Here is a 21,469-nt window from a genome sequence, read left to right on the forward strand (position 1 = left end):
GCAGTGTTTCTCCGCACAACAGTGTCATCCAGAATTTTCCACACTCCCAGCCTCTGGAATAGTTTACTTTGAAATAGTTTAGTGGGATTTGGCGCTGTGCTAATTGCTCAATCTTTGTCCTCTTCCTGCTCTGTAAAGTGTGACCAATGGACCTTCTCTTCATGCTCAGTGTCCCTGCAGCATACTTCCCTAGCTCTGCCCAGGTTTTAGGAACACTCCCCCCACCAGCCCCCCACCCTCCCGCCCCCACTCTCCCAGCCCCGGCCTCACCCGAGTGTCCTGGAAGCGCCCTCTTCCGTGTTCTCTCTGCTGAGACGTGCCTGCTATGCCCGTGGCCCCTACCTCTGGCCTCCACGGACGAGCGCCACGTGGTCCACTTTCCTTGACCCTAAGCCCCAGACGACCTGTGTAAGTACTTACTTGATGCACAACTCGGCATCTCTCTTGACATATTTAGGATGCACCTAAACATCATTTTCATCCTCTTTGCCCCCTGTAACTTTTCTTTTGGAGTTTCCTATTTCCATGGATGGCAAAAGCCTAAAATTACCCCAGTCTCTTTCTTCAGTCTTAGTCCTGTTTTAAAAATTAGATGCCGAATCACGAAGACTTTACCTTCTACATTTGCTCTTTGTTTTCACAATCATTCCTTCCTTTGCCATCGAATATCTTAATTATTTCTCACTTGAATCATTTTAACACATTTCTGATTAGTCTTCTTGCTACTTACTGCAGCTCTCCCTACTGGACAAACCATCTCAAAGCACAGCTCTGGTGTACCACTCTGGTACTCTAATATTAGGAGTAGATTTCCCATCCCTGAAAAATGCTTCTCTATATCCTGACCTCAGCCTTAACCATACATAAAACCACTCAACGTGTGTGTTCTTTTTGCACAAACCTTCTCACCGTCCCCATCGTCCTTTCTAGTAGGTCTACTTTCAGGTTATAATCTTTTAGTTTCCTCTGTTGATTTTGTTTTCATTTCTGACACTTTAACCTTTATTTAATTTTTTTTCAGAGCATATTAATTTTATCTTATCTACTTTGTATAGAAATAACTAATGTTTTTATTGAATTCATAAGTTTTGTCCAATCCAAAGATATTCAATATTTTAGAAATGTATGTGAAAACATATCTGTGATATGAAAAATACTTATGTATTGAGTTTGGTTGCTCTATTTTGACATGTCCTTAAGTAACATGTACATAATCTCTTTCAAAATAAAAATAATTACTTATCTTTTCATCTAAATATTCCACTGGAGTTATAATTATTTCAATATTTACTGGGATATTAAAAACATATTTATCTCTTTTGAAATAATTATTAAATTATTCTATCAGTGTTAACTTTAGTCTGAAAAGAAAAAACTGACAGGTTTGCCAAAGCATAAACAGGGTTATTGATAGTACCTCCAGTCACCTCTCCCTGATTTCTTGGTGACTGCCTTTAGTTCCAGCTCAAGCTTTATGTGTTCGGGGCGGAACTACATTCACTGCTGCTGCTTTGGAATTATGTGACTGTAAACATTTATCTGGCCAGTTTCCTGCTCTGTCTCTGGAATTCTTGCTCTTTTCTTTGATGAAATTGAATCTGTCCACATTTATGACTTTTCCCAGTGTGGCTTATGTTGTGTGCCATGTGGGAATTTGGCGTAGGATCTTTGCACCATCTCTCATACTTTCAGTCATAAATCATGTGAAAGTAATGATGATGTCTTGGGAAGGATTGAAACAGCGATGCTTGTTTCTCTCCAAAGCTGAGAGCACATTCAGTCCTCCTGCTGTAGACAAATATGCTTCTCACTGGGTTTTAATCCTAGCATGTGTTTGCTATGGTTAAGTAGAAATACCTGAAATATTCTTCAGGTAATCGTGAAGTTTTTCTTCCATCATTATTCATTAATGACTAGTTATGGAACCTAAAAATAAGGATAGGCTAAGAAAAGCAGAAAAATACCCACTAGTAATCTGTGATCTTCATCATGTAGTGTACTCAAGGATTCCTATTATCAATACATTAATATGCTTCTGTTGTTTTTATTATGTAACCTATACATTATTATTATCATTCGTGTGTGGCTTATTTTTAGGTCTGTTCTTTCTTTTAAACATTTAGATTTGCTAGAAGAAAGGATTATTAACTTTCACTGTGCCTGTGACACTATATAGTGAAATTTCTAAGAGAAATCGATTTCTTTCCCTATAACTCATTACTCATTTCATATCTTGCCAATTATGTAGCTCAGTAGGTCAAAATTATTTCTTTTCTCTTGTCATTTATGACAATTATTTTCCCTCATTTGTAGTTATGTTTTAGGAAACGGCTGAAATGAAGCTTATCTGGATCCCTACTTTGAGTCTTTAAATCACACTTATGCACACCTGTCAGAGCCACAGCAGGTAGAAACTGGTCCACTGGGCTGCGTCCGCCCTTTCGTTCCCTGCCAAGGTTAATGCAGAGCAAATTCAGAGAAGCCGCTGCTGCTTCCTCCTTTTGTGCAGGGGGAAGTCTGCAGTGGGGGGAGACCCAGGCCCTGGCGCTGCCTCCGCTTGCCTTTTGTGGACGCACGGCCGCGCGCCTGTCGGTGGAGGCATGCCCGCGTGCCTGTCGTGGACGCACGCCTGTCGGTGGACGCGCGCCTGTCGGTGGATGCGCGCCTGTCAGTGGACGCACGCCCGCGCGCCTGTCGTGGACGCATGCCCGCGTGCCTGTCGGTGGACGCACGCCCGCGCGCCTATCGTGGACGCACGCCTGTCGGTGGACGCACGGCCGCAGGGGTCATGACCAAGTAATAGACAGGGCTCGGGGAGATTCCAGCGTCTGTGCAAACACAGGGGCCATTTTCCTAGCACTGCACAGACCCTGCCAGCCTTGAAACGCTGGAGGCCTTGAGGAAATGCAGCTGGAGCGTCCCCTTTTATAGCGTCGCTTGCAGTCCTGCTGTGAAAGCCCACCAGGCTTCTCAGCCTAGGTCCCACGACCACGTCCCGTGTCACCCGTGACAGCGCTGCTCCTCGGAGCGTCCCAGTGTCTCGACCTCCGTGCACGACGTGCGCGCTCTGAGGTTGCTCAAGTCTCCAGTACGTCCTCATCAGCACTTCAGTCCTTGCCGGGCTTCAAGAGGTGTGGGATGCGATGCTGCCTCTCTGCAGAGTCTGCGCTGTCGTATCGAGTCCTGTAAGTCCGTCTCTGAACCCGTTGCTCCTGTTAACCCCCCTTTCTGTCGCGGTCTCGTACTGTTTCAGTCATCTGGGTCAGAGTTTCTAGTATCTGTCAGGCAAGACCTCCTTTGAAGTTTTTCTTTTTCAAAATCCTCTTAGGTTATGTTTTGGGCAGATTGATGTTGATAAGCAGGCTTTTTTAAAAGTGCAATTTTGTTGACATATATTAACATATCATATCATCATCGTTCAGAGGGCACAGTCATTCTCTCACAGTGTCCTGCTGTGCATTCATCACCACGGCCAGTTCTTGAACATTTTCATTATTCCAAAAAACAAAAAATACATGTAAAAATAAAAATAAAAATGTAAGAGAATGCCCAAAATATCTCACACCCCTTATCCCCCCTATTATTTATGTATTTTTTGTCTTTATTATTTTACTAATCTGTCAGTATACCAGATAAGGGAGTGTCAGCCACAAGGTTTTCACAATCACACGGTCACACCATAAAAGCTGTGTAGATACACAGTCATCTTCAAGCATCAAGGCTACTGGAGCACAGTTAGACCTTTTCAGGTATTTCCTTCTAGCTATTCTAATCCACTAAAAACTAAAAAAGGATAAGTATATATTGCCTAAGAATAACCTCCAGAATGACCTCTTGCCTCCATTTGAAATCTCTCAGCCATGGTAAAGCAGACTTTTTACAATTGCTTCCTTTTACTCTTCCTGGGATTAGTATCATAGATTAACAAATCAGCCTCTTTTCACAGAGATTTCTCATCTGAGCCCATGCTCTGCTCTTGTGAGCCAGTTGGTTCAGAAATGTGTTGTTCTTATTCTTTCCTTGCAGAGAAAACAGGGAAAAACCACACAGCTATTTTTCTTCTGAACTCACTATGCTGACCCTCCCCTACCAGTGTATTTCAGATACTTCGTATTTCTCAGTCATAACACAGACCCTTCTCCCTCATCACTTTTGCTTTTTCTCTCCCTGAGCTTCCAGCCGGCTTTCCCGGCTCATTTCCTAGCCCACAGTATCTGTGAGAAGAGTAAGTAAAAAAGGATTGGAAACAAACCCATTAGATGGGTTAGTAGTAGCCAAAAGGCATGACGAGGGGCTTCCCAGAGACAAGGGGACGAGAATCTTCAATACTAGGTTCTGGGGCTCCTCCAGCCTTACAGATGAGGGCATTAAATGTGGGTGCAGGAAGCACAGGAGTGAGAATTCTCAGTACATGGGCTAATGGATTTTAAATGATGTCAACAGTCTTCGTGAAAAGGTAATATAATTTTGGAATGTTGAGGTAAATTAAGTAGAAAATCAATGCATTTTGAAAATGAGATGTTGTTTTCTATTACATTGTAATTTGTGTCCTACTATAAAATCCCAAAGCCCAAACCAATGAAAATTAGAAATATACAAATAAGAGTCCTGTGTTCTAATTAAAATATGCTAAAGTGCAGTATTTTCAAAAGAAATAGACTTTGAACATAATCTCTCACTATGTTTTATATTTAAAATTAGAAACTTACTCCATGCTCTTGGATCGTTTCGCTTGGTTCATACTTGTATCATCTGGAGTAATAGATCAAGTTGTATTTTCGTGAGAATTTTTTGACGATTCATTTCTTATATGTCTTCTGTTGGTGCTGACACTTCAGATGATTTGGTGGTTTAAAAATAAAAGGCATTTTCCTCCTTCCCTCCCTATTCTGACCCAATAGTCACAGAATATCAGTAACCTGTTAAAATTCTAGGGTTTCTTATTATATAGAGAATTATTTCCTCTCAAAGAATTGGCATTCATTTTTAGAGACTGTTATTTAATAGGCTGAAGGTGCTCCACTGTCATTTGCTTGTTTAATACGGTAGGGAGCTGCTGTTTGGACGGTGCATGAAGTTCAATGAAAATGTTAAAGTTTCTTAAGCTATGCTGCCTAGCAAACAAGTCACCACTGCAGCAGCGAGTATAATCACTGAGTTGTTACATCTGAACTATTAAAATTAGAATGCCTATTTTGTGCAGAAAAGACAATTGACAATTACTGTGATGAGTGTGGAAACTGCGTCTTTGTAAAGGAAGCGACAGGGTCTGTCATCTGGACAATTCTGTGGGGGGACTGACCACAATTGCCAGAGACCCCGAGGGTCCCTGGGGGAGAGGGTGGACATCCGCGCTGAGTGGCTGGAGACCTGGCTGCACCTTCTGGTGACTGTTGGAAAGAGGCAGGACTTTTAAATCAATGGCCATCAGCAGCCCGGAGGTCACGGACTTAGCCTTGACAGCCAGGATGTGCCGGAAGTCTCTTCCTAGTGGTCGGAGATACCCTTTCTTAGCAGCATTGCAGAAGGGAAAGCTCCGCAAGTGGGAATCTACACTGCTACTTTCCCAGACTTGTGGTTTACCACGTGGCCCGATGGACAGTGTGTCCTACGATGCAGAAACGTGAAACTCCAATGACAAGGGCTTTCGTAGAAGAATAGTTCTGACAAGAATACCTCTGAAATATTTTCTCCACATTAATTTTACTTGGCTTTTTCCCACTGGGTTTTATGATCGTGTCCTTGTTGTGCGCATAACCCGAGCAGGAAGCAGCATCTCCGGGAAAGCGTCTCCACGCCTGGCATGCGCACCTGATGGCAGGCGTGTCCTATTTAATTGCGAATTGCCCTTCTCACATTTTTGTTCTGCGCTCATGAAATTAGAATTTGATCTGTGTGGCTGAAAACGTGGCAATTCGGTAATTACGTCCAAAATTCGTGCCAAAATCTTCTGCCGCGTCTGAGACATTTTATTAGGTGCTGTCAATAGAGCCACCCGTTTTCTTAGCACTAGCCACATCTGCAGTCGCAGGTGGACTCAGCTGCCACTGGAGGCGCCCGGGAGAGGGTGGCGCTCGGGGGAGGGTGGTGCCCGGGGGAGGGTCCTGCCCGGGAGAGGGTGGCGCCGAGGGGAGGGTGGCACGCGGGGGAGGGTGGCGCGCAGGGGAATGGTGGCGCCCAGCACGCTTGGGCAGTCCTAGTGCCGTGTTGTCCCGGGGTCAGAGTGTTTAACCTGAGTGCTCTGTGGGTCGAGAATCCGGCAACTATGAAATCACTAAGTTGGGCGCCTCTAGAGATGAAATACTGAAGGTTTCTTGTACGACATCTGTGGAAAGCACCGTTCCACCTGGTGCATATAGAGCGTATTTTCTTGGAGAGACTTCCAGGGAAAATGGCACAGTTCGACGATTCAGGACCTAGTCTTTCTACAACTATTAAATGGGCAGCAACTGCCTGGAACAGCTATTTTGAAACTCCGGAGGGCGGAGAACCCTGCACGGCACCCAGAGAAGAAGCAAGGACCAACTGCGGCAAGAGCTGTGAGCTGCAGTCCGTGCGGGCCGCTGGGGCCCTTCCCACTCTCGTGGCCGCGACCTGGGGCCAGTCCCTGCCAGGTTGCTGGTGACAGACAGGGTCAGGAAAACCCTCTGCCCCAAGAACAACGGTGAGCACGGCCAGTGCTGACCACAGATTTTGACGAGTGAATTTGGATCGCTGGGGCTAGACTCTGAGGGCAGCTGTTCTTTCAGCCTCCCTGGGCAGGGGCAGGGACAGTGGGGCTTTAAAGGTACGTTGTTTACTCAAGACTGTGGGCATAGTTCCCTAAGGGCTGCATCGCTGGGCGGGCCAGGAGAGCGCAGCACCTTCCCAATCTCCCAAGGCAAACGGAGTCAGTCTGTACCCCCTTCATGGGCCCCTGGCCCCGGTTTTACAGGGATAGACTGACCTGGGCAAGTCCTCCCTGGAGTGACCCTCTTCCCAGAACCTTCCACCCAGGAGAAAGCACCTGAGACAACCAAAGCCATATGAGAAACCACAGAGGCGATGGTCTGGGACCCGGCCTGCAGGTTCCAAATACCTGGGAGAGGGAGATCCGTCTCCTGGGAAACAGGAGGGACAGCCAGACCCCTGTAGGCAGGGGACTCCCAAAAAACTAACAAGGAAACCCCCAGGACCGACAGAGGCCTGGAGAGAAGGGAGACCCCGCATATGGCACTTGCCTTGAGCAGACCTTCCTGACAGGAGGGCTGAAGCTCAAGGAAACCTCTGTCTTATCACGGTTGGCAACAAAACCAAGACACACACAGCTCATGGGGAAACTTGAAAGTTCATGTTTTCGCATGGTAGAATGTAAAGTGTGCAGAAAAAAGTACAAGACAAACAAAAAACAGGAAATGATGGTCCACCTAAAGGAAGAGGGTAAAGGTGCAAGAATTACCAATGAAGAGAGAATGTGGCATACTGAACAAAGCCTTTAAAAAATGGTCTTAAAAATGTTCGGGGAAATGAAGGAAAGTACAGAGAAAGAGCTAAAGGACATCAGGAAAACAATGCATGAGCAATAGGAGAGTCTAAACAAAGAGAAGGAAATTTTAAAAAGAAACCAAACAGAACAACTAGAGTTGAAGACCACAGTAACTGAAAGGAAAAATGCCAGGGAGGGTTTCAAGACCAGATCGGGGCTGGCAGAAGGAAGAATCAGTGAACTTTCTGAAGAAGTGGAGATGGTGCGGGGCTCGGACCACCCCCCGAGGTGCTTCAGAGGGTTGAGGTTCCCGGGCCTTGCTTTTCCCCACTCGCTCATGCACGTTACACACGAGAGAGAATTGGAACCTAAAGCTACATATATAGAAAGCTACATAGATATAGAAAGAATTTAAGCAGGGATTTAGTGCAAAAAGAAGAATAGTTGATGGAAGAAAAGAAAAAGAAAAAGAAGGAAGTTGCTGAAAGGAAGGCTACTGAACAAAATGTCAAAGTGCCAGGACCCAGCGTAAGGCAGCCTCAGCCTGCCAGCTCCCGTAACCGTATCCCGCAGCAGCAGGCGCTGAACCTCATGCCAAGTGAGCCACGGCTAGCAGCAATGGCCACCACGCAGACTTGCCTCTGTGTCCTTGTGAAATGCCAGCACAGGTCTGCTCCCAGAAACAGCTCCTACAGAGCAGTTGGCATTTCCCTGTGACAGCAGCAAACCTGGGATATGGGCAGCCAGTTGGAAAGTAGTGCTCCCACAGATCACAGCCACAAAATAACAGAGAGGTGCAGGACAGGAAAACCAGCCAGGTGGTGGGTAGCAGAACCCGGAATCACGTCAAGGTCTGTCCAACTCTGGAGCCGTGCTGGTGACCACATGCTGCGCTTTGGCAGCTACTGGACACTAGACATGGTAGTTATACACTGCAGTACTCCAGGGCCCCTTGTGAAGATTCCACACCGGAATCGTGTCTTCTCAATGACTCCAGCCGCACTGTAGGAAGGCTGTCGTAAGCGAGTCGGAAAAGGAAGCATGGCCCTCGGTTGCTAGTAGGGAAGCAGAGTTGGTCTCAGAAGGTGTGGGTGCTGATCCTGCCTCAGTTCTGAAATGAGAGAAACGTCACTAGTACGGCTTCCCTCGGGAGCTCAGAGGCTGAAAAAGATGGCCTTAGCAAGGGCACTGGTTGTGGGCCCCCAGTCCATCTGGGTGGTGGCAGCAGAAATAATGTGGGCCGAGAGGGAGTGGGAGACGGTGGCCTTTCCTTGGAGCCACCATAAGCACATGCCAGGTCTCTGGAGGCTCCTGAAAGCACATCAGAAAGTAGCAGCAGGAAAATGAATGCTTGAGGCACTTTATGGTCTTCCTCAAATGGAGGGTTAAGTCCCAGCACTCAGAGTTCAGCAACTGTGGTGCCTGGCTGGGAGGAGTGGACTTCCCTGGAAGGCCTGAGGGGCGTGGTGGTTCTGGCATCAATGCTCAGTGCCACACTGCCCAGCGATCCGTCCTGTGGGCAGGAGGACCAGCCGTTGTATAGGTAATGCCCAGCTGTGGGACACCGAGCATTGACACAGCCTCCAGCACAGCCTCCCAGCTCATCTCGGCGCAGTCCCCAGGCCCCAGTGTCTCCTCCGTTGCTCTCCCCTCGGTTCCACTTCCTTCGCTGGAGTATGCTCCAAACAACGATGGCCTGAACCCGCCCTCTGGCCCTCAGTAGGCGGCCGTGCCGATCCAGCTATCCTAACTCAACCCGCTTTCTCAGATTTCCCAGTTAGAATGAGACTAGCACAGCAGCAAGGGCTGCAGAGCCAGAGAAGCCCCCTGAGAGCAGCACAAGGCCACCGGGACATGCAGCCGCCAGAGGCGTGCCAGCCTTGTCTGCTTGGTGCAGACCTGCCGGCGAAGCCGCGGACCCGCTGTCTCAGCAGCCGGCTTCTTCTGCCAGCCTTGAAATCTGTCCATGGAAATGTCATTTCCCACACTCTACCCGAGTTGCAATAAAACGGCCATCAGCAATTAGTGCTTCCAGCATCTTCCCGATAGGCTCAAATTCACACTTGAATGTAAATATGAATAAGAACAGCGTTAACAAGCCGCAGTGGCTTCCAGCGGGTAACATTCTGTGAGCACATCCTTGGGTCAAAACTCCAGCAAACATGGTGCTATTTCAAGGACATCAGACTGGAGGACTCCCCATTTGTTCCTGTGACTTGTGGACAGCGGTGCTTCATCAGCCAGTCCTCTGTGTCCACAGGAGATGGCTGGCCACAGGCCACACCACCTCAAGGCTCTAGCCGTGTTAACTGGCCACCAGAGCTTTGCCCTGGTGAACTGTGGAAAGGTTATCCAAACACTGACCCCAAAACTGACCCTGATGTCACTCCTGGCAGTGTCATAAACAGTCTTGCAGTTAATCCTGGGCAGGAAGTTGGCCACCTCAGGGACAGGAACAGCTGGTCATCCTCGTCCTTGAACACCTCCAGCTACAGCGTTCTCCCCAGCAGTATATGTAAGCACAAAGCATTGCAGCTGGAAGCAGTGATTCCAAACTGACATGGTCTCCTGGTTCAGTTACAGACCCTGGTCGTGAGCTCACCAGCAGGCAGCACTGCTCCATCCCCCCGCCTCCAGGACTGACCATCAGAGCCACCCTTATCCATGTGGGATGGTTCCCCTTCATGCAGGTCGAGGAAGGGGACATGCTGATGCCAGTTGTGCTCCAGGTTCCACCGGGGAGAGCACCTCAGCAAGACTAGCAGGCTGGCTTCTTCTGAAATGCCTTACCCCTCAGGATGAAGACCCACCTCTGCAGGTCCTGTGCATGTGGCGTGGCCCACTGGTGACATTCCACCTGAAGTCCTGCATGGAGACTCTCTGGACTCTTACCATTCTACAGAAGAGGTGGTAAAGGCCCAGAGGACGCAGTGCACGTGTGCCCCGGGGGCACTGCTGCTCCGGCTGAGCTTGCCCGCGAAGAGGTCAGTCGTTTCCTTGCACAAAGTGTCTCTGACCCCTTCTCCTGGCTGGCCGTGTCTTCCATTCATTCTCCAGCCAGACCGATCTCAATCACAGGATGGTGCTGGGCTGGCAGGAGCGAACTGGAGACCTTCCTGGTACTTTACTCTGGGGGACCCCGCACTATTTCACAGCAGTGACCCCTGGAATGTGCAGCCCACCCCGTTAATGCTTTCCTCCCTGTCGACCTCCTGGATGGGATTGGAGAGTCCACGTGACAGCGTGGATGTGGACTCATGAAGACATGAAAGAAGGCGTGCAACGCCAGCTTGCTGCCTCAGCCGGGGCACCCGTGGGGGCGTTTTCCAGTTGGCTTTTCCCAAAGCACATCCATTTGAATACCTGAATCAAGCAGGCCAGTATTATGTTGTGGAAAGATATCTGTTGTACTCCCAGATAGCACCGTACATGGCAGACTGCACAGAATGAGCTCGCTTGTGTGCTTTCGTCATTTTTAGCCTTTGGATTATTTTCCCCCATCTTCTTCCCCATTTAAAAATTTTTGTGCAAAGCCACTTTTGGGGGTTGATAATGTAAGAGCTTTTAACTTTGCATTGACTGATGATCTCTCTGTCTACTTGGCCGTGTAAGTGATGAGGGCGCTGTTCCACCTGAGGGCTTGCTTAGAGTGTCCTGAGAAGGGGCGCTCTGTACTGGGCCTTCACGTTCGCCGGCTGTGGACTTTCAAAGATCAAGTTATGATACTGGCTGATGATTATTAAAGAAAGTATAGCACAAGTTTCTTTCATGTTGTACAACTAAAGAATTTCACTCTGCAGTTTGGAAATCCACATCCACAGCTGTGACCTGCAGCTCACCTGCCACCCACCACGGGGCTGCACTGTGAATCGGCCTTCTGCCTTGTTTCGAAGGTTCCCAGTCAAAAATTCTTGTTTAAAGATTTTTTTTGTTTATTTTTTGAGAAAAAATGTTTATTCTTCCACCATTTAAAAAAAAATCTTAAAAGATCAAAAAAAAAAAAAAAATGGAGATGATTTAAAAGATGCTTTCAGTCTCCAGGAGAAAGGAACAGCATTTGGCCGTGTCGCTTTGTTTTTCTCTTCCTGTCCTACGTCGAAGAGCATGGGACTAGGGAAGACCAGTTTCCAGCGAAATAAAAATCTTCTTGTAGTTTCTTATAGGAGAAAAAAGAAAAACACCCGACTTTTAGTACTGATGTTATGTATTATGATACATTTTAAAGAATTTTCTTTGCCGCAAACCAAAGCAAAACACTTAAAGCTGGAGTTTGACATTCTGCTTTCAGATGTTGGCATTTCAATAGTGAGTGATGTTGGTTTGCCCATAATCAGTAGGTAATCATTTTTGTAACCCCATCCGATGGGACTGTGTGTTTTTGCTCTTGTGACTGTTAATGTTTGCCTGTTGTGTCTTAAAGACGAAATCAGTCACGACACATACTGTAACCAAGGTATTGGGCTTACAGAGTTGTTCATTGTATAAAGAAAAATTTTTAGTGTTGCTGCAAAACTGACAAGATGCACCATTTTAAAAATTTCTTCCCCCCACACACTGTTTTTGGACCAAAAATGATGTTATATCATTTTTTTTGTCAAAGGAATGAGACTAAACACGAGTAAAAATTGTAACAGTGCAGAATTTGACATCATCTTATTGCCTTGCTTCACTGTGTACCCTGTGTTGCAAAAGAATTCAGTGGCTTTTAACTGTTTACAGACAGAATGTCATTGTAAAATGTCTAGTTTGGTTGTGTCTGTGTTATGAAATTTCTTTAGATATGATAAACCATCTATTTGGTTGCCCAAAAGACAAAGAATCAGTAAACTTGAAGACCAGACATGTGCAATGAGTAAGGCTAAGGAGTTGGAAAAGTAAAAAATTATAAAAAGTGAAACTAGCCTAAGACAGCTATGGGAAACCATCAAACATTGCAATATGTGCATTATGGGAGTGCCAGAAGGAGAAGGAAGAGAGAAAGGAACAGGAAGGATAGTCAAAGCAACAGTAACAGAGGACATCTCAAACATTTACTAAGACATGAATATGCACATCCAGGAAGCTCAGAGAGTACCAGGAAGGAAAAAGTTGAAGATAAATATACCTCATCATATACTGGTTACACTGTGAAATGCAAATGATGAGGAGAGAGTTCTGAGAAGCTGCAAGGGAAAAGCAACGGGTTATGTACAAAGGAGTCTCAATTACACTGAATATTAGTTTCTTATCAGAAACCATGGTGGCAAGGAGCAGTGGGTTAAAGTACTTTAAGTGCAGAAAAAAAGCAGCTACCAACCATGAATTTTATATCTGGCGAGACTCTCTTTCAAAAATGAGGGCAAGATTAAGACATTCCTAGATAAACTCTGAGACTGTTAGACCTGCCCAATAAGCAGGGCTAAAGGGAGTTCTTCAGACTGAAAGGAAAGGACACTAGACAGTGGTTCAGAGCAGCATAAAGAAATAAAGACCTGCAGTAAAGGTAACTATTTGGGTAATTAAAAATGCCGGAATTATTGTTTGATATACAGCTCTACTTCTTACTCCCTACAGGTGCTAAAATGCAAATGCATGAAAAGTACAATGTACAAAGATGTAAGTACATTGCAACATGTACAAAAATCATGGTGGATAGAGAGGTATCGGAAAAGGATATGTACATGCTATTGAAGTTAAGTTGGTCTCAAACTGACTATGATTGTTATATACTTATGCTGTTAAATTTTAATCCCATGGTAACCACAAGCAAAACAGATGAAAAATAATGTCCATATAGAAGTGAGAAAACATTCCAAATGGTACAGCACAAGAAAGCAAATAAATATAAAAGTAGGCTTTAACAGTAGTGAGGGGCAAAAAAGGTATAAGGCTTACAAAGGCTAAATAGCAAAATGGCATAAGAAAGTATGTATTATCAGTGGTGAATCTAAATGTAAATGGATGAATCTCTCCAGTGAAAAGCCAGAGATTGGCAGAATGAATAAAAATACATGACCCAACTCTATGCAGGCTGCAAGAGATTCACCTTAAAGTCAAAGACACATGTAGGCTGAGAGTGAAAAGATGGAAAAATATATCATGCAAGTTGTAACGAAAAGAGAGCTGGGGTGGCTACACTAACATCAAATAAAAACCTGAAGTCAGAACAGTTACAAGGAACCAAGATGGTTATTATATATTGATAAAGGGGATATTAAACAGGGAGCTGTAGCAATTATAAGTATATATGCACTTAACAGCAGAGCCCTAAAATATATGAAGTGAATATTGAACTATTTGAAGAGTGAAATGGGTAGTTCTACATTAATAGTAGGAGACATTAGCACAGGACATTCAGTAATGGAAAGAACGTATGGTCAGCAGCTCGATAAGGAAGCGCAGGACTCGATGCTGCTCTAAACTAACCAGACCTAACAGAGAAGTAAGGAACATCACAGGACACACGTTCTTCTCAGGTATATATAGATCATTCTCCAGAATGTGCCGTATGCTGGGTCACAGAACAAGCCTAATAAATTAAAAATTTTAAGTCATTCAATGGATATTCACCAACCACACCAGAATGCAGCTAGAAATAAAAAACCAAGGAAGAAATGGGAAATTCATAAATATGTGGAAATTAAGCAATATACTCTTAAGCAGCTAGTGGGGTAAGGAAGAAATCAGAACTGAAATTAGGAAATATCTTGAGACAAATGAAAATGAAGTTACAATATTTCAAAACTTATTGGATTTATCAAATGCAGTGTTGACAGGGAAATTTATAGTTCTAAATGCTTACATTAAAAAGAAAAAAAGTCTTCAAATTGGAGCTCTACCTCAAAAACTGGAGAACTAGAAAAAGGAGGAGACTAATCCAGAGTTAGCAGAAGGAAGGAAATGATAAAGATTAGAGCAGAGATAAATGAAAGAGAAAACAATAGAGAGAATAAATAAAATCAACAGTTGGTTCTTAGAAAAGATCAATAAAATTGACAATTCTTTAGCTAGACTGACAAGCAAAAAAGAGAGAGGATAAATATAAAAAATAAGAATGAAAAGGGAGACATTACAATCAAGCCCACTGAAATAAAAAGTACTGCGAGAGTATAGTACAGACAACTGTATGCCAATAAATTAGATAACCTAGATGAAATGGAGAAAGTCTTGGAAACAAACTACCTATATTGTCGCGAGAAAAAAGAGAAGATCTCAACAAACCAGTTACCAGTAAAGACATTGAATCAGTAATCACAAACCTCTCAAGAAAGAAACCCCCAGGACCAATTGGCTCCACAAAGGATTCTACCAAACATTCCAAGAAGACTTAACTCCATTTCTCCACATACTGCTGCTCCAAAAAAATTGAAGAGAAGAGAGCACTCCCAAACTCATTCTACAAGGCCAACATCACCTTCTTAGAAAGCCAGATAAAGTTACTACATGAAATGAAAACTCCAGACCAGTATCTCTTATGAATATAGATGCAAAGATCTTCAACAAAATACCGCAAACTGAATTCACCTGCACATTAAAAAGTTATACACAATGATCAAGTGGGATTTATACCTGATAAGCAAGGTTGATTCAACATAAGAAAATCAATTAATGTAATACACCACATTAACAGAATGAAGGAAAAAAACCATGTGATCATCTCAGTTGATGCAGAACAGGCATTTGAAAATGTCTAGCATTGTTTTTTGATAAGAATAAGATAGGAATCAAAGGAAACTTCCTCAACCTGATAAAGGTATAATTGAAAAGTGCACAGCAAAAATTGTACTTAACGGTGAAAGGCTGAAAGCTTTCCCTTTGAGATCTGGAACAAGAAAACAATGCCTGCTGTCAATACTGTTATTTAACATTTTGCTAAAAGTTCTAGCTAGAGCAGTTAGGCAAGAAAAAGAAATAAAAGACATCCAAATTGGGAAGGAAGAAGTAAAACTTGCACAATTTGCAGATGACACGATCCTTTATAAGAAAATCCTGAAAAGTCTTCAGCAAAGCCAGCAGAGCAATAAACAAGTTCAGTGAAGTGATGGGAGGTAAGAGCAACATGCAAAAATTAGTAGTGTGTCTAATGAGCAATCTGAGGAGGAAATCAAGAAAAAATTCCATTTACAATAAAAACTAAAAGAATCAAATATTTAGGAATAAATTTAACCAAGAATACAAAGGACATGGATACAGAAAACTACAAAACATTGCTCAAAGAAATCATAGAGTACCTAACTAAATGGAAGACCATTCTATGTTCATGGATTAGAAGACTAAATATTATTAAGATATCAATTCTACCCAAATTGATTTACAGATTCAATGTGATCCATTCAATGTGATCAATCAACATCCCAACAGCCTACTTTCCAGAAATGGAATATCCAGTTGACAAGTTTATTTGGAAGGGTAAGGGGCCGCTAATAGTCAAAAACATCTTGAAAAAGAAGAACAAACTCAGAGGACCTACACTTCCTGACCTTACAGCGTGTTACAAGCCCACTATGTCCAAACAGCATGGCACTGGCATAAAGACAGATATGCTGACCAATGGACTCAAACTGAGAATTCAGGAATAGACCCTCACATTCACGGCCAATTGACATTTGAGAAGAGGCCAAGATCACTCAACTGGGACAGAAGAGTCTCTTTAGCAAATGGTCCTGGGAAAACTGGATATCCAAATGCAAAATAATAGAAGAATACCCTTGTCTCACATCTTATACAAAAATTAACTCAAAATTGATCAAAGACTTAAACAGAAGAGAGAGGGTCATAAGATTCCTAGAAGAAATTGTAGGGAGGCATCCTCATGGTCTTGTGTAGTGGTTTTTAGACTACATCTTAAGCACAAGAAATGAAAGATAAAAATAGACAAATGGGATCTCCTCAAAACTGAAAACGTGTGCATTTCAAAGAATTGTCAAGAAACTGAAAAGGCAGTCTACTCTGGGATAAAATAGTTGGAAACCACATATCCAATAAGGGTTTAATATATAAAGAAATCCTACATCTCAATAACAACAATAAAACAACCCTTTTAAAAAATAGATGTGAATAGACATCTCTTCAAAGAAGATATTCAGTTGGCAAAAAAAAAAACCACCTGAAAAGATGTTCAACATCCTTAGCCATCAGAGAAATGCAAGTCCAAACCACAGTGAGTTACCATTTTACATCCATTAGAATGGCTGCTATTAAAAAAAATGGAAAATAAGTGTTAGAGAGGATGCAGAGAAAGAGGAACACTCATTCATTGCTGGTGGCTATGTAAAATGGTCCAGCAGCAGTGTAAGACAGTTTGGCAGGTCCTCAGAAAGTACATTTAGAACTACCATACAACCTGGCATTCCCACTATGAGGTGTATACCCAAAATAATTGAAAGCAGGGATTTAACAGATATTTGCATGGTGATGTTCATAGAGGCATTATTTACAATTGCCCAAAAATGGAAGCAACCTGCATGTCCATCAAGCAATGGATGGATAAACAAAATATGGCATATACGTGCAATGGAATTTTATTCGCCATTTAAAGGAATGGATTCTTGATACAATACAACACCATAGATGAACCTTGAAGATACATGTTGAATGAAATAAGCTAGATACAAAAGGACAGATATTGTATGCGATCACTGATTTGAAACAACAGAATAATCAGACTCCTAGAGTCAGAATCTAGAATAAGGCTACTAGGGGTTGGGTCAGGGACAGGGAGTGGGAAGTTAAGACTTCAAGTGTGCAGGTTCCTATTTGGGTTGATGGAAATGCTTTGGTTGTGGATGGTGGGGATAGTAGCGTAGCATTTTTTTTTTTTTTTTTTTTACATGGGCAGGCACCAGGAATCGAACCCAGGTCCTCTGGCATGGCAGGCAAGCTTTCTTGCCTGCTGAGCCACCGTGGCCCGACCAGTAGTGTAGCATTTTGAACTCTACCCTACTGAATTATGTGTCTCAGTATGATCTGTGTATATAGAACAGAACAATTTTTTTTTAAACCCATTGAATTACACTAGAGGAACAGTGAGTCCTGAATTAAACCACGGATTTCAATTAATAGTACAGTTATAAAAATGTGCTGCTATAATCGCAACAAATGCTCCACACCAAGGCGAGGCATTGGTGGTGGGTGGTATATGGGAATCCTGTAAAGCAGCTTCTTTCTTTCTTGGAGGCAGACCTCGGCCACGTGGTGGACATGCCAGCATTTCACGCCCACCTCGCGTACATGAGATGGGCTCCCCTTGCCTTCCTGCAAATGAATACTTGTCCTCTGCTGAGAATTTTATGAATCAGTGCAACCCAAACCAGATGCTAGTGATGGAAATAAATCCTTTTGACAAAATAATCAGCCACCTGGATATACATTACTAGCTACTACTTAAACTATACTGAGGACTTCAGACCAAGATCAAGATGTTGTGGCTTGGGTTTAGTTAACAAACTACAAGGTGTTGTGCTGTCCAGTTTCTTTAATAAACAAATTACCAGATCATCTCCACAAGGACTTGTCATAGATTCTGAGAAAGCGAAAGAATGAGTTAAAGTGAAATATAACATTTTGGGAAGCATATATTGTAAGAGTAAACAACCCTCTATTCCATTTTTCTTCTTTTTATAATGCTGCTATCTATTCATTATAGAAAACTCAAACAGCAAACACAGGTGTAGAGAAGAAAGTAAAAATGATCTCAGATACCACTCTTCACTTTCAGGTGAAAACCCTCTTCAATGTTTTATAGAATATCTTTCCAAGCCTTACTTTATGTCGATATATATAGGTATATGGCATAAATAGAATTCTATGCATACTGTTTTGCATTTGACTTTTGACACTCAAAATGTCTTATGGAGGTTTAAATATGCATTACTCAGTATAATTGAATCATATTTTTAGTACATAGAGCTATATTGCCACCCAGAAAATCTGTATTCCCAATTATTGTGTGTGGTATTGCCTGTTCTTATCCCTAAGTCAATACTGAATGCCCATTTACTTTACTTTTGCTTATCTGATAGACCATAAATAATATCTTGGTTGAAGTTTTCATTTATTTTATTGTATTCATGGTTTTATTAATACCACCTGTAATCTGATATCTCCAAATTGTATGCTCCGTAATCAAGATTCAGATATTCAACTGTCTGCTAGATACCTTTTGCTACTCATTTGAATATGTCCAAAATGAACTCCTTATCTTTTAACCAGTTTTTTTTCTCACCTGATCTTTCCTACCTGGCTAATCTGTCCTTCCATTTTCTCAGTCACTAATCTTGGAGTCATGTTTGCTTCCTCCTTTAAACCATGTCCATACCCATCTATAAAACCTGTGACTTTCATAATATATCCAGAATCCTAATGCATTTCTTTTCCCGGTGGCCACTGCCCTGTGGTAAGCCTTTGACCTCTCTTTCTTGCTTTATCACCATTGCTTCTCTGAGTTCTCTTCTTCCTCTTAGCCTCCTACACCCGATCACCAGTATGGCCTCTGTAGCATCCCGTTCGTGTCAGGCAAATCACGCCACTCATCTCCTCCAAACCCTTCTGAGGGTTTATGTCTCTCCCAGAGGAGAAGACGGAATTCCTGCAAGGGCCAGCCAGACCCTATGCAGTCTGCTCTTAACTCACTTGGCCCATTTCTGGACCCTCATCTCCCCAACGCCACCTCTTCATGTGGCTCCAAGCACAGCGGCCTCCGCGGTGAGGTTTCCTATTAGATGCCCACTTACCTGTCCTTGGTCTCTTACTCACACCAGGTCTCTCAGATGTCACCTTAGGATGCCCAGTGCCTGCATTTGTGCTCTTACTTGCACAGGCCTCTCAAAAGTCACCTTCTCAGCTTGTATTTCCTGGACCACCTATTTAAAATTACTGTCCATTTTCCTGTAACATTTGCTCATCTCTTTCTCTGCATTAGTTTTCTCCATAGAACTTATCCCTTTCTAAGAGAGTTCATGTTTTATATGAAGCTATATTTTATACTTTGTGTGTTGTCTGTGTCTTCCCACTGACATAAAAGCTCCATGATTGCAGGACTTCGTATTTATTGTTCTCTAGTCTTGCCCCCACATATAAAACATGGCTGGCACACAGTGGCATGAAATAAAATGATCAGTGAGTTTTTAGGAGTGCTGTTCAGTGGTGGGGATGGGTGAATGGTGGCTCCTTTTTTCCATTTGCTTTGAAATTTTCATAATTTTAATTAATGTGCCATAACTCTATATGTGTAATTTTTAACTTTTGTTTTGTGTTGCAAATATTTTTCTTTGTCACTAAATGGTTTTGCCTTACAGTTTTGAAATTATTTCTCTCATTTGAATATTTAGGTTTCTGCTATGCTCAGAAAGACTTTCCTGATTTAAAAAAAATGAGTTCATTATTTTCTTCTAGTGCATTTATGATTTTATTCTTTACTTAGAAAACAGATGACACCTGAATAGTTCTGAAATTTATTTATTGTGAGAAGTGAGGAAAGCACCCAACATTTTTTCCTAATGTCTTGACAGTTGGCTGAAAACCATTTATTAAGAATTCCTTTGTTCTTCCAGCAATTTGAAATACCATATTATACAATACTAATGTCCATATATTTTGTGAAATGAATGAAGACTACCCATTTTTCTATTTTATTGTCCTCTTTACTCCTGTTCTATCATATTATTTTAATTTCTGTGGATAATACATTTGAATATCTGCAGTTTATCTTGACCTTTAAATCAAGTTTTTTTTGCATAACCATATCATAATTTATAAGATTGTTTTAATAGAATAGTTAAAGGTTTACAGAAAAAAACAAGCATAAAGTACAGAGTCCCATATACCCACCAATACAGTTTTCTTCCCTATTATTAATATGTGGCATTGTTGTGGTAACTTTGTTACAATTGATGAAACAATATTATTATAATTATTTTATTAATGATAGTCCATAGTTTACATTGGGATTCACTGTGCTGTACAGTTCTACAGTCATTTTTAAACTTTTAGTCTAGTATCATATATAATTCATACTGATTATATATATAGAACAGAATGATCAAAATAGGAATCTTTGCATTTGCTTTGTGTTTTTTGGTATTTAAAAAATAAAATAAATTTTAAAAAGTATTTATATATATATATATATATATGATTCAGTGGTATTACACGTTCACAATGAGCATTACTATCACCACCATCCATTACAAAACTTTTCATCACTGTGAACAAAAACTATTTTCCAATTATGCATTAGCTCCTTATTCCATACCACCAACCTGTCCCTGGTGGCCTACACTCTAGTTTCTGACTCTATAAATTTGTTTATTCTCATTATTTCATATCAATGAGGTCGTGCAATATCTGTCCTTTTATGTCTGAATTATTTCATTCCACATGGTATCTTCAGGGTTCACCTGTGTTGTCGCATATATCAGAACTTCATTCCACTTTATGGCTGAAAAATACTGTATTATGTATCTATATATCACATTTAGTTTAGCTGTTTGTCAGCTGATGGACATTTGGGTTGATTCCACCTTTTGGCAATTCTGAATAATGCTGCTGTGAGCATTGGTGAGCAGATACCTGTTCGTGTCCCTGCATTCACATTTTTTTGGTTTATGCCCTAGAAGTAGGATTGCCAAGCCCTGTGGTAGTTCTATACTTAGCTTTCTGAGGAACCCCCACACTGTCTTCCACAGCATTTTACATTCTCACCAACAACGAATGAGTGTCCGCATTTCACCACAGCCTCCCCAGAACTTTCAAAAGTAGCTATTCTAGTGGGTGTGAAATGGTATCTTATGATTTTTTATTTGCATTTCTCTAATGGCTAATGTTAAGATTCTTTTCATTGCTTTTTTTGTCCATTTGTATATCTACTTTGGAAAATGTCTGCTCAAGTCTTTTACCCATTTTTACTTGGATCGGTTGCTTTTTTGTTGTTGAGTTCCATGATTTATTTACATATTCTGAATTTTAAACTGTTATTGGATGTGTGACTTCCAAATATTTTCTCCCATTCTTTCTTTTATGATGCAG

At 42.3% G+C, this 21,469-nt stretch overlaps 1 protein-coding gene and 1 pseudogene across 6 annotated transcripts in view; both read left to right on the top strand.

Moving 5' to 3' along the window:
• The window catches only part of PRDM5 (PR/SET domain 5), a 274,545-nt gene that overhangs the window by 149,553 nt on the left and 103,523 nt on the right, over window positions 1–21,469 (top strand). The window lies entirely within an intron of this gene.
• Window positions 147–20,398, top strand: LOC143665946 (trinucleotide repeat-containing gene 6A protein-like; annotated as a pseudogene).

This window comes from Tamandua tetradactyla, chromosome 22 (assembly GCF_023851605.1).
Source record: "Tamandua tetradactyla isolate mTamTet1 chromosome 22, mTamTet1.pri, whole genome shotgun sequence".
Lineage (NCBI taxonomy): Eukaryota > Metazoa > Chordata > Mammalia > Pilosa > Myrmecophagidae > Tamandua > Tamandua tetradactyla.